Source organism: Apteryx rowi, unplaced genomic scaffold, assembly GCF_003343035.1.
Source record: "Apteryx rowi isolate R43461 unplaced genomic scaffold, aptRow1 scaffold_842, whole genome shotgun sequence".
NCBI lineage: Eukaryota > Metazoa > Chordata > Aves > Apterygiformes > Apterygidae > Apteryx > Apteryx rowi.
Genome location: NW_020451141.1, coordinates 14,898 through 32,102, shown reverse-complemented (window position 1 = coordinate 32,102; position 17,205 = coordinate 14,898). Strand labels below are relative to the sequence as shown.

Here is a 17,205-nt window from a genome sequence, read left to right as displayed (position 1 = left end):
GCAGCTGGTAGTAGCTGCTTTGAAGACGCTGAAGACTGAACAGTACAATGAGTTCCCACAGTGAAGATCTAGTCCTTTTCCTTGGTATTTTACTCACAAAATAATCTAACCTCTACTCTGTACAAACTCCCCTATCTTTGTGGAACATGTCAGAAAGCACACAAGTAAGAAAAAGCAACACTGTCTGGAAACTCCTCTCATAATAAATACCCAAACTCTTGTTTACTTCCTCRCACCTTCACAATTTAAATGAATCCTAGCCATGCATGCACCACACACAGCATTGCCATAGCTATACAAAGAGTTTTTCCCCATACATATTTTGCCCTTACAACACAAAAAGTTCATCTTAACATTTCCATTATGTGTCAGGTAGGGTGGTTTGTGTGATCTTATTTTCAGTGAGTCACCAAACTTTTCATTTAAAGGGGAACGGAAACAAAACCCAGCAAACCCTAACTCATGTTGAATGCACTTTATGCCAGCAGGCCTCAAACTTTCTGGTTTCAGGAATCCCCATTTTTGGCAAATCACTTGGAAGCAAGAATTCTGCTTGCTAGTATCACATTGGAGAGAACTGAAGGGGGGGCTACAATGAGAATGGTTAGAAAGAAACAAAAAAATATTTCTGATGTAGTATCCAAAGAGATAAAATAGCTAGAAGTGGAAATGGGCAATTACCAGTTATGGATATTTCTTTTCTCATGGGCTTCTCAGGAGAGGGAACTGTATAGAAACCAGCTTTCCCAGCTCCATTACAGTCTAAAACTGGTCAAAAATACCCTCCTCACATCCAAAGACTTTCACTTGCTGCTGAGCTGGTTACAAGACTCATTTTAAGAACTTGTTGATTTTTAAAGCACTTCTCAGTTTAGGTTTCCGTATAACTAAATGAGGTTTGGGTTCCCTGTTGCCCAGGTCATGTTCTGTACAGAGTAGATATTGGGCTCAAGATTATACTGAAACACCATAGTGCTATAAATCATCAAGTGTCAGAGTCTCTTCATATTATGTCCAGCAGCTCTGGAACATATAGCTTGCAGAGACTCAGGAAACATCAGTTCTGTAAATACTGTCACATCAAGGTTAAAAGCATATTTCAACACTAATTTTTTTATAATCCATAGTAGTAATTACTTTGGACTTCACTTTCTAATACCTCCCTTTATTTTCAATGTAGAGAGCAGTTTTAAATGTGTCACAATGAAAGCGAAATTGTATGGAAAAAAAGGTAAAATCTTCTATACAGCCTGTCATATAGAGTACTAGGAGACTTTATTTCTGAACTGAAAGGATTTCCATGCATTTTCCCAGTCTGGTTTTCATGGAGCTCACAAGCTGCGATGTTCATGGCTCTACAGGTGTAGAATCTAATATCCACATAGGCAAAAATGTCCTGTGTTCATTGTGAATTCAAAAACATTGCCCGAGATATCACATGAAGTCATAAAAACCCACAGCTATTAATTTACAGACAAAAAATTACTGAATCTGGCCTGTACACATCATACAAAGTCATAGGACTGCAGATAATCAAATTAGACTTTCTGTGAATACAGAACACAAATATTTCCAAAAACAAGCCAAGGGTCAGGCCCAGAGCACATGGGAATGATGTAGAGTGAAATTAATGGGAACCAAAGAGAAAGACATATAATTCCCTCTTTCCCTCTTACATGCAGATGACTTTTCCAGATGAGGAGCAGACTCAGAGAGCTATCCAAAAAAAAAAAGGATGGTGGGTGGGAGCAAATGAGGGCACAGCTTAGCCAATTAGCCAAGCAGATAATGGGAACAGCAGTTAGTAAAGTGTGCTGTGACCTTAAAGCTGTGAGCCCTGCTTACAGGCCTTTTCTTCTGGACAGCTCACAGTGGCAGCTCAACCTCTTAATATAAACAGGTTAAGTCTAGTTTGGCACTTTTGGGACTTAAAACTGTGCTATGCCATACACATGGCAGCCCAAACCATCTCTGTCCTTCCGAGGGTAGTCACACATCAGTGTAACTGGTGGTCAGCCACTACCTGGTCACATCCTCAGGGCTTGCACTTCTGCTCTCCCCAGTCCAGGAATCACATGCAATAAGCTTTGGTCTGAGGGTGCAAGAGGAATCCAGTATGGGGATTTCCTTCTTGATTTGACTATAGTGCCAATTATTAGGGCTAGCTCAGACTTTATTCCAAATCCATTTATGCTGGAACTCAGAGAAGTTTTGATATTTGCCACACAGGGTTTTGGAACAAAACTAGACCCAAAATTTAGTGAAAACCTTTTGAAATGCTGCTAGAACTAAAATGTTTCTCATTAATTGTGGAAAATCATAACATGTTATCTATTGGCCTCGGTCCAGTAATAACATATTGTGTGCTTCTCTCTGCAGGCCCTGGAGAAAACAGATATCAATGACGTAAATATATTTCCCACTGAAAATGACAGAGACTCTGCCATGACAAAGTTAAAAATAAAATTGTTTTGAAAGAAATTTCAAAGTAACACATACACACAGAAAACTACAAAAAAGGTGTACCATCCCTTCTATACCTAGGTTTTTCAAACTGAACCAAGAGAAAGAAAAAAGCACTTCCCATTTCATACCCACTTCTGAGAAATCATTTCCCTCCAATTCAGGTTGACCTTCTGAATCATACCTGGATATGATTAGCCCCTCAAGGACCCAGAAGAAATAATATACCATGGGTGTCACACACAAATGACTAGCCTTTGCCTGGCCTGTCCCACTCAGCTTTGCCTCTGCTGTTGACAAACCATCATTATACAAAAGGTCAAAATAACAAATTGCTAGAATATTTTCTAGTCAAGAGATTCATTTCCAGTGCAACATAAACACTAACATATGCTACAACATACCCACAACAAGAAAGCTAAATGTTAGCTTCTACATAATAAAAACACAAATTTGCCAAAGGTCTGTGCACACTTACATAAACTAACAACACGTGAGCTGGGGAGTCTCACACAAGTACTAGAGCATATGGTAAATTACAGTTGTAAGCAAGACAGACCATTAGACCTTCAGATTAATTGTGATTATTTACATACTTGCCTTCTACTCTTTCTTTCTCTCTATTTTCATTTTTTATAACCCTGTTCCAAGCTTCTAAAATTAAAGCAAAACCATATAAAAACACAACACTTTCTGAATGCTGGAGATAGATAGGCTCCACTGAAAAGAGCCCTGAAGATCAGGCCCTGCAAATTCACACACTGATGTCAAAAGCCAAAGTAAAGATAGGCACTTTTTTCTTCTGCAGATGTGACATATTGACTGCAATATATTTTACAGGCATCCTAGGTTTCCCCATTTTTCCCCACGAAGGAAGATAAGCTTTGGTAGGTCTCACTGCCTCCATTTGGTGTTGATCTATGGCCTTTAAATAGCAGAAACAGTATAGTTCCTTTACACCATAGCTGGGGAATAAGAACAAGCAGCGGCAGATGGGAGCAACTCAAGTACAGGTGCCTGAACACCTGATTTAGCCACAGCTGTCACTACAACAGCTCACTGCTTTTCACCTTGCAACAAAGATGTTACTGGCTTCGCCGTGGCTGGACTAAGAAAAGCAGGCAAACCATAGTGGAGACGACCAAAGGGAATTTTGCTTTTTGAAAATACACTGAAAGGATATCTGCAATGCAGCTCTAGCATGCCAGTGTATTTAATGAAGCAGCAGCACAGTGGTTTCCATGTCATTGCGCCTTCTGCTATCAAAATCTTTCTATCTCTTTTTTTTTTTAAACTCCTCCCAAGGTTTGTGCGCAGGACAGGAATTCCTGGCGTGTGTGGTGGCAGGGGCTGGAGGGAGAGCTCGCGAGCTGGCTGCGACCAAGGATATTAGTCACRCGTTAGTCCGCTGCTGCGGCTTTCAAAGCACGCGAGAGACCCGCAACAGCTAATGGTCCCAAAGCAGCATCCAGATTTGAACAGCCCGGGCTTGAAGGATACATTTCACAGCCTCTGCCGGGTGCATGAAAGAGGAAGGCGGCTAGAGCCTATTCAGCAAGGAAGGTCAGTGGGTAAAATAAGGGTCCTGGCGTCTTGTCAGAGTGGACCCAGCTGTGCAAATGCAGGCAACCCTTTTTCTACATCCTGTGAGTCGTACAGAGCTAACTCCGCAACACCGGCCCACAGCGGCACCTGTCATTTCACATCAAAGCAGGGAACATTTGAGGAACAGAGTGAAATCGAACCTGCAATCTGACCTGGGCTGCGCCRTCCCCCACTTGCACTGTTTAACAGTGCCTCCTCTGTACGGAACAGGCTGGGCTTCTTCAAACAGGACATATTTTTCCCATGTGTGCATACATACCACCACTGCAAACCTGAGGGCTGTAAAGCAGTAGCCTCAGCGCTGCTGCCAGTAGATTTCAGCTCCTGCTCTTTGTACCCAGTAGCCCCTTTGAGAAGGTATCAGCTCCAATTTAATGTCAGCCAGATCATACATCTCCAGCTTTCCAAGTCCTTTCTTCCTTTCTCCCTCATATATATAGAGAGACAGACAGACAGACAGACATGTATATTTCAAAAGCCTACTGATTTAGATGAATGCAGACATAAAATCAATTCTTCAGCCTATGGTCTAACCACACCTTCGTATGGTTTATAATGGAAAAGTCAGTAGTAAAATTAAAAGTGTTGTTAACTTCCAAATGGCACTTTCTGTTGTTTTATGTTTGGCATAACTGACCAAACGGGACATGTTCACTTTTAATGGTGGTTTTATTTATTTTTCCTACAGTATTTCTTTAGTACTTTTTCCTTTTATATGACATATTAAAGCATAACTCAGTGGTTTTATGTCTCCCTGCACAGTCTGTGTGATTTCTTGTGCTATTGAACAGTGCTATTTATGACCAAATGGCCAAGATGTCTTTTTTTTATTAATCTTTTTTGGTCATGGATTTGCTTGTTTGTTCTTTTGCTTTCTTGCCATTTTCTAAGCCTGCCATAATGCTGAACTCCCCAATTTCTCTGTCTGGAATGGCTCACCCCAAAAGATCAAACTTTGCATGTATACCAAGAAAAGTCAGATGATTGACAGAAGGTGAAAGTATCACAGAGGAATCAATGTGCCCAGAGCTGTTATCAGTAAAAGTTCTGTTGTGTTACTCTGGCAAATGAGGGGAGGTGATCCGGAGATGATCCGGTTCCCCCTTTAGTTCTTGGGAGGTTGTGGCCCTGAGTCTGCCTCTCCCACTGGCTGTCCTCAATGCTGCAGGTACCTGCCCCATCTCTGGGGTCCACGGTGCAGCTGCTTGCGCACTGCCAAAGACCAGCAGGCCTGGAACCCACTCCCAAACCTGCCTCCCCCCAGCGCCTCACTGGGACATGGAAACGAGGTAGCACTGCAGGCTGTGAGTACAGCTCCATGTGCAGGTGTTCAGACTGCCTGCAGCAGCCGCCGTTCAGGGAACCCAAGCATCAACCTTCCTTTGTAAACATTTGTTTCAAGCATGTCCCACTTGGTTATCAGCTTCTAGCATGCACTTTTTAATTGAGTAATTACTTTATCCATAGGTTAAGCACTCACTGAATCCAATCATTATCATCATCATGCATTCAGGACATGGTGTATATCCTTAAACGCCATTTCTGGGATATTTTCCATCTGTACATCCTCTTCAGGCAGTACCAGAGGACATGTAGACCTTCATTAGCCCTTTGATGGACTACAGACATCCTGCTTGTTAGTCCATTATCTAACTGCTTATCAGTCACATTCTCAAGCTCTCATTATTTTACTTTCACACTGCCATAATTAGACTCTGTATTTGTCAGGCACTCAGTAGCCTTGCTTTAGCCTACACACACACACACACACGCACACACACACACACACACACACATTGTACAGAAAGGAGGTTCAGGTACTGATGCCATAAATGCAAACTTTTCAAAAGTGACCTGTAAAGGACTACTTATAAAAAAAAAGCTGGGAAGTTTCTTTTGTATTTGTTTTCCTTTCCTGAGGGTAGAGGCTTTTTCTTCTACTCCAAGTTGTCTGAACGTTGCCAGGGAACAAATCCTGCTTAACTATCTGGTGCAAATAATTTAACTGATTTAATGTAGCTACTCACAAAAGGTGAGCAGGGTTTGGCTGGACTCAGGCAAGGAAGACACTTACTTCTCTGTTCCATTCCTTATAGGTATCTTGTCTCTCTTTCCCTAGTACTTTTTAAAGACATGGTCTCAAACACTGCTCTTCCAAACATATCCATCCTAGAGACAACGTGGGCAATTATTTGGAAGGATTAGGGAGAAATCTAATCCACTACTTTCTCCAAGGTCCAAGGTTTCCCTGTCATAACCAAGCTGTTATGATATAATAAGACATGATGCTGGACAGTCCATTGCACCTTAAAAGGCCTGCAATGGTAACAAGAAAGAATAAACATTTAAGCAGAACTTTAATTATTAACAATTCAAGAGGAGTTGCTGCCCTGCAATCTGACTCTGTTAGCCAGTGATCCCTCTCTGTTTTTTTGTTGAACAATGAAAAATCTAATAAGCAAAATATGCTGCTGCTAAGGAACAGATTCATCAGCAGCACCATGAAGTCACAGTAAACAAGAAAATGAAATAGTTAAGAGCAGCCATTTCTTCACATATATTGCTCCTCTAAGGAGCCTGGATTCTTAAGAGTTCTTAAAAGTCACAACCCAAGTGTCTTATGTCTTTCTTTTGGCTCTACTAACTTCTTTTGAAACCATTTTGAGTTTTTCTAGGATCTCAGCAGATCCCAGGGATCTATTCTCAGCCTTGCTTTCCTCTCTCAATCCAAATCACCTGCATCTTTTCAATACAATAATCCTCCTCTTCTCCCACACTTGAACTCATCCCAGTTTATACAATGCTATGAACTGATATTTCTATCTATTATTTCTTCCCTTGTGAAATCAACCTCCAGTTCATTTCACCAGCTGTGTTTTGCCTTATTCAGCAACAAGCATTTGCCAGCACAGAGAATAAGGTGTAGAATATAGATAAAACCATGAGATTAATTCAGTTTTACCTCTCTGTATTTCAAGAAAAAAAATATATTTATTATTTCATTTATATAACTCACCCTCTGTACCATGCTCACTGCTATCTCACTATTGTTAATGCTGTCAAAGCTAGTGACTTATGTCTGGGCATTCCAGCTCCATTGTGCTCAAATTGTAATGTTTTTTATGAAAGCCACTTGCACAGCTATAATTATGGTCTGCCAGGGAGGTCTCCATTAAAAATACCATTTCCAGGGGACTCATAACTCTGCCATAAAGATTTGCCCCCAGCTGAACACAGCAAAGAGATATTCCCTTTACTATACCAACATCATGCAAGAATAGAGTAGTAGCCTCAGTTTATCATCCCTTTACCTTCAGTATATTATTAGAGAGCAGCAGAAGCAGAGCAGGTAGCAACACCTGCAGCAGGGTTGCCCACTGTCTTCCATTCTAAGACTTTGCTTTTCATCTTCCATAACTCTGCCACATTTTACTGTTTAGGCTTAAGACTTTGTAGGTGAGTCTCTGTGTCTTAGAAATTGAAATGGTACGGAAAGTTTTAGCAAAGGTGATTTCAGCTGTTTTCAAGAACATAATAAAAGCAAACAGCGTTGTTTTGCTAGTAATAAGAATGGTCCCCTCCTCTTGCCTCCCTCCCCCAGAAGATGTGTGACTTCTCCACTGAGAGGCCTCGGTGGCACTCTCTGTTTTACTGCAGGGGCTGGATGGCTCGACAGAGAGAGGAAAGAATCACCCAGGAATAAGAGAGGTGCCTTTTGCTATTACCATGAAAATCCACACACATTTGGCCAAGTTATAAACCACAGGTGGTCACTAACTGTGTTCCTCATTTTCTGGATGCCTGACTTGAAACCCTGGGGGCTGATTTGCAAAGTGCTGAGTGCTAGAAGCTGTAATTGAAGTCTCTGGGAGCTGTGCTTTGAACATATATTGAGCTATAAAAACACTAAGTACTCAGAAACATCAAATCAGGGCCCCAAAATCAGTGGGTCCTTTGACCTTAATCTCTCTGTGACTCAGCTCCCCATCTGTAAAATGGGAATACTATCACCCTCTTGTCCCACAGGGGTGCTGTGAATTCAAATTCATGAATGTTCATAAAGCACTCAAACACTGCTGAGGGCACAGCTGAAACACCCAACAGCGGATCAATAATTTTGTACTCAGTACGCAGTTTGGATGGTGTGAAGTAAGTAAGGCCTGGGCCACACTTGGAATGATATGGCCAGATGTCTCTGAGCATCATGCAGCAGGAAAAAAATATATAAGCTCATGTAATTAAAGACTGTCTTGTAATATATCTACACAAGGGACCAGAGTTGTGGTTATGTGGGCAACTTTCAGATCAAGAAAAATAACATTGCTACTGAGGGATGGTATACAGTGAATTGCTGACACTCAACACTGTGCAAGAGATAGGTTGAAAGTGCAATGATAAATATATCTCACACAATGTGTAAGTTGAAGAACATTATTCAGATGGCAAAGCAGAGTTAGGACATGCTGGAATGAAGGATGCCTGCAGAGCCTTTACCCGCTCCCCCTGAATTAGGATACTGTTCTTAACTACGTAATCATATATTTTGCCCCAGGAACCCTTGCCTCAGCACAGGCTGCACTTCTTCAGTATTTTGTTTCTACTGTTCTATGTACTTGCCTAGCTCTTACTTTATTGCACATTATTCAGTCCCTGCTATGAAGACAGAACTATTAACTTCTGTGTGAGTTCCTTATGGCTCTGGCACTAATTTACAGTTAATTTACTTCCACGGTACATAGAGGCAAGTCACAAGGATATTAAGTCAAAAGAAACTACTAATATGGGACTTGATTTGATTTTTCAGAGGGGGTGGAAGGCTTTGCCAATTGATTCTGCAGCTATTTGCTGATAGCAGACAAATACTGAGGTTCAAGGACCTTAGAGGCTATTGCAGGTATTTTGGTGTGGCGGGGAAGGCATTTGGTGTAATGGACACAGATAATTCTGTATTTATTGACACGACACATCACCTTCTTGCTTGCTTCTGCTCTAATCTGTCCAGGCTCTCCCTCACAAGTCCCCCTCTCTTCACCGAGATGCTTCCTTACTCCATCCCTCAGGCATTTAAACTCAGGCACAGCCTTTCCATCTAGCAAACCAAGCCCGAAGCTAATTTCTTGTGCATTCCTCAAACCTCATCTGACACCACGCACATTGGCCCAGCCTCCTTACCACATTTCAGCTGCCTCTCTCGTTCTGCCAGCTTTAATTCTCATCTCCTTGCCCACCCAGTCCCAGGGTTTACTGCCACCGTAATCCTAATTCCTGTTTTTGGTGTCAACCACCTACAAATTTTCAGCCCTGTCTTCAGCTTCAGGTTCTTTGCCTCAGCCCCTTTAACTTATTGTCCACGGTCCTGCTTTTCTCCTCTCCCTCCACTTGAAGCTGCTTCCTTTTTCCATCTTTCCAGGATGGACAGAAGTGTCACTAATCTCACAGGAGAAACTTTTTCTCCCTATTTTCTAGGGCCTGGCCAGCTCCTGCACCACAGCAATGCAGAGCCACACCAGCAAGCAAAATCCCTCTCAGAGTGCTGCTCTCTGAGGATGGAGCATCTTTTCGTCACCTTAGAAATGTTTACTGAGCTTTTGTATGCTGCAGATTTTCAAAAACTGAAGAATTTGGCTAATTTTGACAAATCATCACAGATATGCAGAAAAGGATACCTCTCTGAAACAAATGCTCCCTGTCAAAAATATTGTCTTGCAGTCCTTCCTGGCAATGATAGGACTTCACAAAGTAAAGGTTACTGGAATTTAACATGTATTTTTCCCTTAACCTTGCTAAAATTTGCTGTTTCTGAGAATGATGAACTTCATTCTGCAGCAGACACCCCACAGAGAAAATTTCAACCAAATCAAAGTCTGGCAAAGGGAAAAAAAAAGGGGGAAGGGGAGGGAAGTCTTATAGTAAGGAGAGCTAGATAGTGCTTGCAGCCTTGCAAGTCCTCAATCTATGCTTGCAATTTCTGCATCTGTGAGATTTCATCTGTGCCTGGAAAAGTACAAATATTCTTTAATGTGATGGAACCTCCCAAGTCTAAACTGTGCTGTAAAAAGCAAGGTAATCTTGGAAGACAAATCATAGGTGCATTAAGGATCAGAAATATTGCCTTGCACCTTGTGAACAGATCTGGTTCCTTTACTGAGCTTTGATTCTCTACTATTGCACTGTCTGCCTGGAGCCATCCTGAATATAACATGTTAGAAGGTAGAAATAAGTTGTTGTCTCTGCCAGTAAGTGGTTGCAAAAACAAAAGCAGAGTTTCACCAGTAGCTTTGATGTAGCCAGCCAACATAATTGGTAACTGGAGGGCAATGCCAATGTTTTGCCCCATTCACACTTGGAGCCTTTCTGAATGGATCTGTATGCTACAGACTCACTACAGCTTTCCTGTTAGCTTAACAATGAAAAAAAAAAAGAAAAAAAAAAAACAGGTATGAACTCAACTGCATGTTTTCCAGAGGTCATTGTGATCCGTATTCAGCTCTTCTGACAGAGCAACACCAGCAAAGAACTTGAGAGGAATTCTAGTGGAAAAAATATATATATATATCTCCAAGTTGTTTTATTTTCCACATGATCAGTAATTACAGTAATGTGAAACTCCAGGTTTAAACTTTTCACAAGTGCAAGTAAAATTTCTGGCTCGGTTTGGATCCATGAGATGATGTCAGACATCATATTATGCCTGTCTAAGTTTCTCTTTTAATTCCATTTTTTAAGTGAGAAAAATGACCTTTAAGTCTCAAAGGGAAATCCCATCAGATTACTGAGCTCCAAGGTGGCCAGCCCTGTGTGGCTTTTGCACACATACAGGGAGAGGCTCAGACCCAACCATTCTTCAACCTTAGTTAGAAATTGGTCATAGATACATTTCTTCAGCATACTAAAAGGGGTAATAAATTCCTCAGACTGGGTCAGTTCCTGATACTTTCAGCCACATTTACAAACATTTTATATGGTTCCTGCCTTTACTATATTGAGCAATTACACCAAGCCAGAAAACAGTGGCTAGAAAGCAGGGCTAGATTTTTATTAACCCTAGCCCTGGCTTTTCCTTATCTGAGTTTTGTGGTAACCAATCATGGCTGCTTCTGAGGGAAGATTTGACCTACCTGCAATGGCCTGGCTGTCAATACATCACCTGGAGTATGGTTGTAATGGCAGCTCACAAATGATAAATGGCTCAGGTGTTCAAAGGGGAAATATAGGTGAGAAACTGGAGGCAAAGAGGGAATAGGTTAATAGTTCTGTATGATGTGATAGTGGAAAAAGAAAAAAAGTTAATTGCACAGCAGATCAATAAGACAAGTTTTCTGTCTTTCTGTTATCTCCTTAGTTTCTGCTTTCATTAAATTGGCTGCTTATCCCTGTTATTGCTGCTTGCATGTTCTTCTGGTTCAGCTCAAGCAATGTCTTATCAGTCTTCTGCTAGTTATTCAAGTTACACAAGTCCCACCACTCTGGGGCTTATTAGATAAGGACAGAAAGGGAAGAAGCCTCAAGGCAAGTGCAATGCAAAATGATTTGAAGTTTTGAGCAATCAAATCCTTTCTTTGCAGAAGATAGTCACCCTTCTACCCCCTACCCCCATATCAAAATTTAACCTTGGAAAGAAAGATTTCACAAAAGGGACACTCAAATAGCCAAGGTTTCGAAGCTTCACTCCTCCAGAAATGAGCTGTTGGTTCTGATATACTTATTAAGCCCACATCTGCCTTCTAAATTACAGGGCAATATTAACATCTAGCTTTTCCTATAAATTATAAATATCTACAAGCATTTTTCCTGAATTTTACAAGTGAACATTTCACCACCTTTTTATATCTGTCTCTAGTATGTATATCACTGTATGTATTTTACTGTTTTTTTCAGAAGAAGAAAAAAAGAAGGAGCAAGCACTCAAAATCAGCAGAACAAAGATGAGCTGCTATAAACATTATCTTCAGACTAAGCAGAAGTTTGTGACATTAGATGCCATTCCCCTTACCCCACCCCCCCCATTCACACCATATAGAGGTAATAGCAGCTTTGTAACAAAAACTAAAATAGGCAGGGGGAGGAGGGAAGAACACAGCACATCTTTGAGACAAATTTTACAGCACTCTGAATGATATGTGCACTGTTTATGCTTATGAAACCACCATCTAGCGAAAAATAGCAGCCTAATATTTTGACACGAAGGTCATTTGAAAGTTTTACTGCCTGCAAGCCCGATCCATTTTGTTGACAAAAGGCTCTCTCAGGGCTCTTTAAGGTGCCCCAGCCTGCTCGACTTTCTCTCTGTCTAGCATTTCTATTTCCCCTCCTCACCCCCTCCCACCAGACTAATTACCAGCTCATTAAGGCTGTCCTAATGAATTATGTTACAGCATTAAGAAAGGGCCTGGAATAAATGCTCGCGTAAGTATGGGAGGAGGGACAGAGAGATTACTACTTTTGTCAGCCTTGCCAGCTGAAGCTAACTTGATCTGACCACACTCAACAACCAGACTTCCTGCCTCCCCCCCCTCCACAAAAATCATAAATATTTCAGCTGAAATGAATTTTAGATTGATATAAACATGCTCTTGGGAGGAATTGGCTTCCTAATGCCACAGAAAGAGAAATGCTCTGGAAGGTTATACTGTGTGCGTGTCTGAGCTTATGCTCTGTGATCTGTACTGCCTACGCCTGCGAAGGGCTGAGGAGCAACGTGGGGGTTGTGGGATATTCTATACCTGTTCCGTGTGGTCAGATAACACGGCAAATGGACTCAGTGCTGACCAGCATTTATTAATTAAAAACGCTTGTGCCTTATTTTGGGTGACCTGTGAAGCTAGACAGAATGGCCTCGGTTTTATGTCACTCCATTACGCATAATGTAATTGTTCCTATTTCTCATATCAGAGAACAGCCCTGGTTTCTCTTGCCCACAAAGAATTCCTTGACTCAGCTAAAATCGGGAGCTGAGGCAGGGAGTGAGGGTATTCAGTTCACAGGTCAGGGCTGGATTTTTAACCCTTTGGGTTCCCAGACAGATCTTTGTCAAAGACCCCTCACTGACTGGCATCTCTGCTTGACTCTAACACTTGAAGCTCTAGTATAGCGTCTCATTTCTGAAAGGCAAATCTTGCCTTTTATTAATAGCTTCTTATACTACTGTTAAACAGGTATATATTAATATCTGATCTTTGGCTCTAGCTCTCCCCAGGGATTTTACTGTCTGGGATACCTCTCCTGCATGTTTGCTTTTCTCCTCATTGGGCCTTTTGATTTTCACTAGTGTTTAATTTTTGTAGAACCAAATCCCAAAGAGTTTATGCATTTACAGTTTTCATTTAGACCTTCCCCCACTTAAGTAAAGAGGGAAGATATGCAGATGAAGGATGTCAGGATCTGACCCAGGGCAATGCACATTCACCCTGCACTGTAAATAGAGTGAGCTAGAAATAATAATTATACTGTTCTGAAAAATCTTACATTCTAAGTAGATGTAACTCGCTGCAGAACAAAAGCAAAAAGAATGGTGCAAGAAGTCTTTAATTGAAACAACGATGATCAACAAATATATGGTGCTAAAAAAAGGCCCAAATTTCCTCAAAATATACTATCAAGATTAACTTTCTCTAGATGCATGTGAGGTTTTCTATTATGGCCAAGGTAGTAGTTCACACGTTTTAAAATCGGGTCCGTAACTCATAAATGTATGTTAAATATGCAAATTAACATAAGATAGCTGAGCATGAGACAGATAAGAATTTATCCTAATTTCCTGGAATCGTCTATTTTTTGAGAGCACTGTCTAATTACTTTCAGATTTTGGTGAAGAATCATTAAAAACAGATCAGTTAATACACAGTGGCCCCTGTATTATTGTGGTTATCTTATGTATTGCATTTTTTTCCTAAATGCTTTTTCTGAAGTCTGAGATGGCATTTTCCCCACAGACAGCAAAAAATGCTCATTTTAGGGAAATCTTTGAATTGTGCCCATATTGCATTTTTAATGGATTCATTAGCAAGAATAAATACACGTGCAAGCCTATGAGCTGACATTTCCATGCAGACCTCAAAACCTTTCTAGCAATAAAGGTAATAATTTAAGCTGTCTCTTGAAATAAGAGGCCACACCAAATGAGAGCTTTTGTACTTTAAAAGCTGTCAATAATTGGCTACTTTTTTAGCAAGTGGTAAGCTTCCTTGAGCCAGCTTGCACTTCTCCTAAGAGCAGCCACTTTCTAGCTGGAACTGAGGTGCAAGATTTTTACACATGCACACACACACACAGCACACACACACACACACACACATCCTCTGGGATTTAGGAGATGTTACAAGCTAACTTTTATTTTATGCCCATTCATCTTCTTCTATTCATGAAAATTAATAGCAATCACATGAGTGTGTTTATGTGTGGGTGTGTCTGTGTACAGCTCCATGCATTCCATATACATACAGGATATATGTTACATAAATACACAGAAAATATTAAAGAGAGGCATTTTCCACACTAAGACAACCTAGCAGCCAAGCAGTAGATTATTCTTATCACTGTTTTGCAGTAAAGCAGGAGAGAGAGAGAAGGCAAGAGCGTACAAGGCAATTTCTGCTAGAGCAGCAGATGACACAACCCTTGCAGGACAAACAAAAAAAATAAAGTAAATTCTCCTCTTTCCTCAGCTCATCCCTGCCCCACCCCAAATTTCTTGACTTTTTTTAATTTGGCCCTTTTTTGCCTTCCCCCCCCCCCTTTAAAAAGATGAAGCAGTGGCTGATAGGAATGGGGAGGAATAGCAATAAAAACGTCCTCTCCCTCTCCCCTGTCTAGGGGTAGGTACATGCATGCCAGCACTGGAGCGACAGAAGCCATCAGGCCCCTGACAGCAAGGCACGCGGGTGAATTGGGCGGTCGCAATATCGGTTGGGGCCATCAGCACATTCTGCTGCCTATCGGTGCTGTGCCTGGCAGCCAGGGAGATACATTTAGATAAAGCAGCCAGCARTTGTTGATAACAAGTCCCTCAAATGTCAGGCAGCACAAAGGGCAGCATTGATTGCTGCGGTACAGCCCGCCTTTCCTTTTCTTTGGTGCTCTATTTTCCCCCCTCTTTTTAATATAGCAAAGACTCTGGCTGGGATAATCTGCCTGCAGAAAAGGCCATTGTGCTGCTACATGCATTGTATTATTCACTAAATAGAATTTATCAATGTTTCTCTGATTCCCTTTCCTTTCTCCTCCTCTTTCCCTCCATTCCCCAGCTGCTGCCCAGCCTCCTCTTCTCAGATACGGGCATGATCCAGGAAAGGACAGATAACAAGTCCTAGATCAGACATACGGGTTCTTTGAAGTCTATGGTATAGACTTCTTCCTCTCTCCCCCACAGTTTTGGATGGGTGCCTRATGCTAACACTCATCTCAGCTTTCATTTATTTCTGACATGGAATAGACATAGCTGACATTTTGGGGCCATTTCGTCCTGAAAGTTCATCTCAAAATGTAAAATATTTTGAACCTCACAGATTCAAGATGTTCTCTTGCTTGCATTACTAAAGTCTAGCCCTGGCAACCTACAAAGCTCAAAGTCAACTCCGCATTTGGCAGAGGCTGCTGTCCTGGGCAGGACACCTTGGCTACCCCAAGGTCTGCCCTGAGCTGTAGCCTAGACTTCATGGTAGGAAACAGCTCCAGCACAAGATACAATGTAAAGTGGTGAATTGAGGGTGTATTTGGGATGAAAGGGCTCCTGTGCTCCAATTGCTGATGCCTTTAGTGATCCTTGATTTGTCATCCTCAGCTTCTCTTTCCAGAAAGTAGGAATAACTTATTGCCTGTTTCACATGCCAGCAGCACTGCTGTTCAGCTAGTGCTTATAATATGGCAGAAATCACCAGGAGGCTCCTGGAAGATCAAGAGGTGACATATTTCCAGCCCACCGTCCTTGGCTGTCCCTCACCACAGGCCCTTTCTTTTCCATGACAAATACAGGAGGATAGGGATCAGGTTTGGAGCACAGGAAGGGGCCTCAGCACTCAGACATGTTCTCTGCATTCAGATCAGAGATCTTGTAAACTGATGTGAATTTAAATCCAGATCTTTGTTTCAATAATGAACTGACTGTTCCCAGCTATATTAAAAAAAAAAAAAAAATCCTTGACGTTTTATAATCATCATTTTAATTATTATAATTTTAGAACTCATACTTTACCAATAATAGGGCTTAAACAAAAAGTACAGTGTCCCCAGAGAGATAAGTGACAATTGGTTTTGTCTCATATGCTTGCTATAATTATGACTATTTTATCTGATGCAGTTTTATGTTTTTATATTTTCAGCACTGGTGTTGTGAATGTAAGCCTGTCCAAGGGTCCTTCTGAGGCATGGAGGACCATAGCCCACTCCCCGCATAGAACCATTTCTACTACTCTGCACTCTCGTAAAATTGCGGAACTGGAAATCATCCATCCGGAGTGGCCACAGAACTGGCCATGAAATGCCACCCCTGGGCAGTCTCTCTGCAGGGAGAGCAAGAGATCCAGGGATTCTGCTCAGCATCAATAGCTTTATCAGCTCCCGAAAGCTAAGTGTGCAGTGTGAGTCCTCCAGAGAACAGATCACGTGGGCAGGTGTCGCGGGGGTGAAGGGGGGGAGAGAAGGTGATCGGTTATTAGTTAACAGATTTATTGAAGATGGCCATACAGTGTAGTCATAGCAAGCAAATCTTACTGCGCATTTGTTAGTGCCCAAGTCTCAGTTTCTTACCACTCCAACGGTTTCTTGTCAGAGGTTCTCTTAACTCCAGGAGAGTAACCTTGAGAGGCGTCCCAACTCAAGGGGAGATTCACTGCAGTGCAGCCCGCTGCCATGCAGGAGAGCTCAATGGGCTCTAGGCTGCAGCACTATTTATGGGCATGGAGTTTGACTYATGGTCATACAGTATTTGGTGTGGAGATATACCCTTTTGCTGACCTCATGCTGCGTTGGGGTAAATATACCTTTTTGCTGATCTCATGCTGCGTTGGGGTAAATATACCTTTTTGCTGATCTCATGCTCATTTCTGGCCTCACCAGTTGCAACCAGTATCACCTAGTTCCTCCTGGTCAGCCCTGGGCGCTGTCAGTTATTTGCGGTCAGCTGGGGCCTGAGATAAGGTG

The 17,205-nt window shown here is 41.7% G+C and overlaps 1 long non-coding RNA gene across 13 annotated transcripts in view; it reads right to left on the bottom strand.

The window, feature by feature from the left end:
• The window catches only part of LOC112977546, a 90,786-nt gene extending 73,933 nt beyond the window's left edge, over positions 1-16,853 (bottom strand). For 8 of the 13 annotated variants that reach the window (XR_003257539.1, XR_003257543.1, XR_003257542.1 and 5 more), the window contains exons 1-3: positions 16,813-16,853; positions 11,187-11,290; positions 10,519-10,598 (exon numbers count right to left, since the gene is read on the bottom strand). This is a non-coding gene — a long non-coding RNA (uncharacterized LOC112977546). The remainder of the gene's footprint in view (positions 1-10,518; positions 10,599-11,186; positions 11,291-16,812) is intronic. The other 5 variants (XR_003257544.1, XR_003257547.1, XR_003257546.1 and 2 more) reach the window with 1 other exon arrangement.
• Positions 16,854-17,205: the final 352 nt, after the last annotated feature.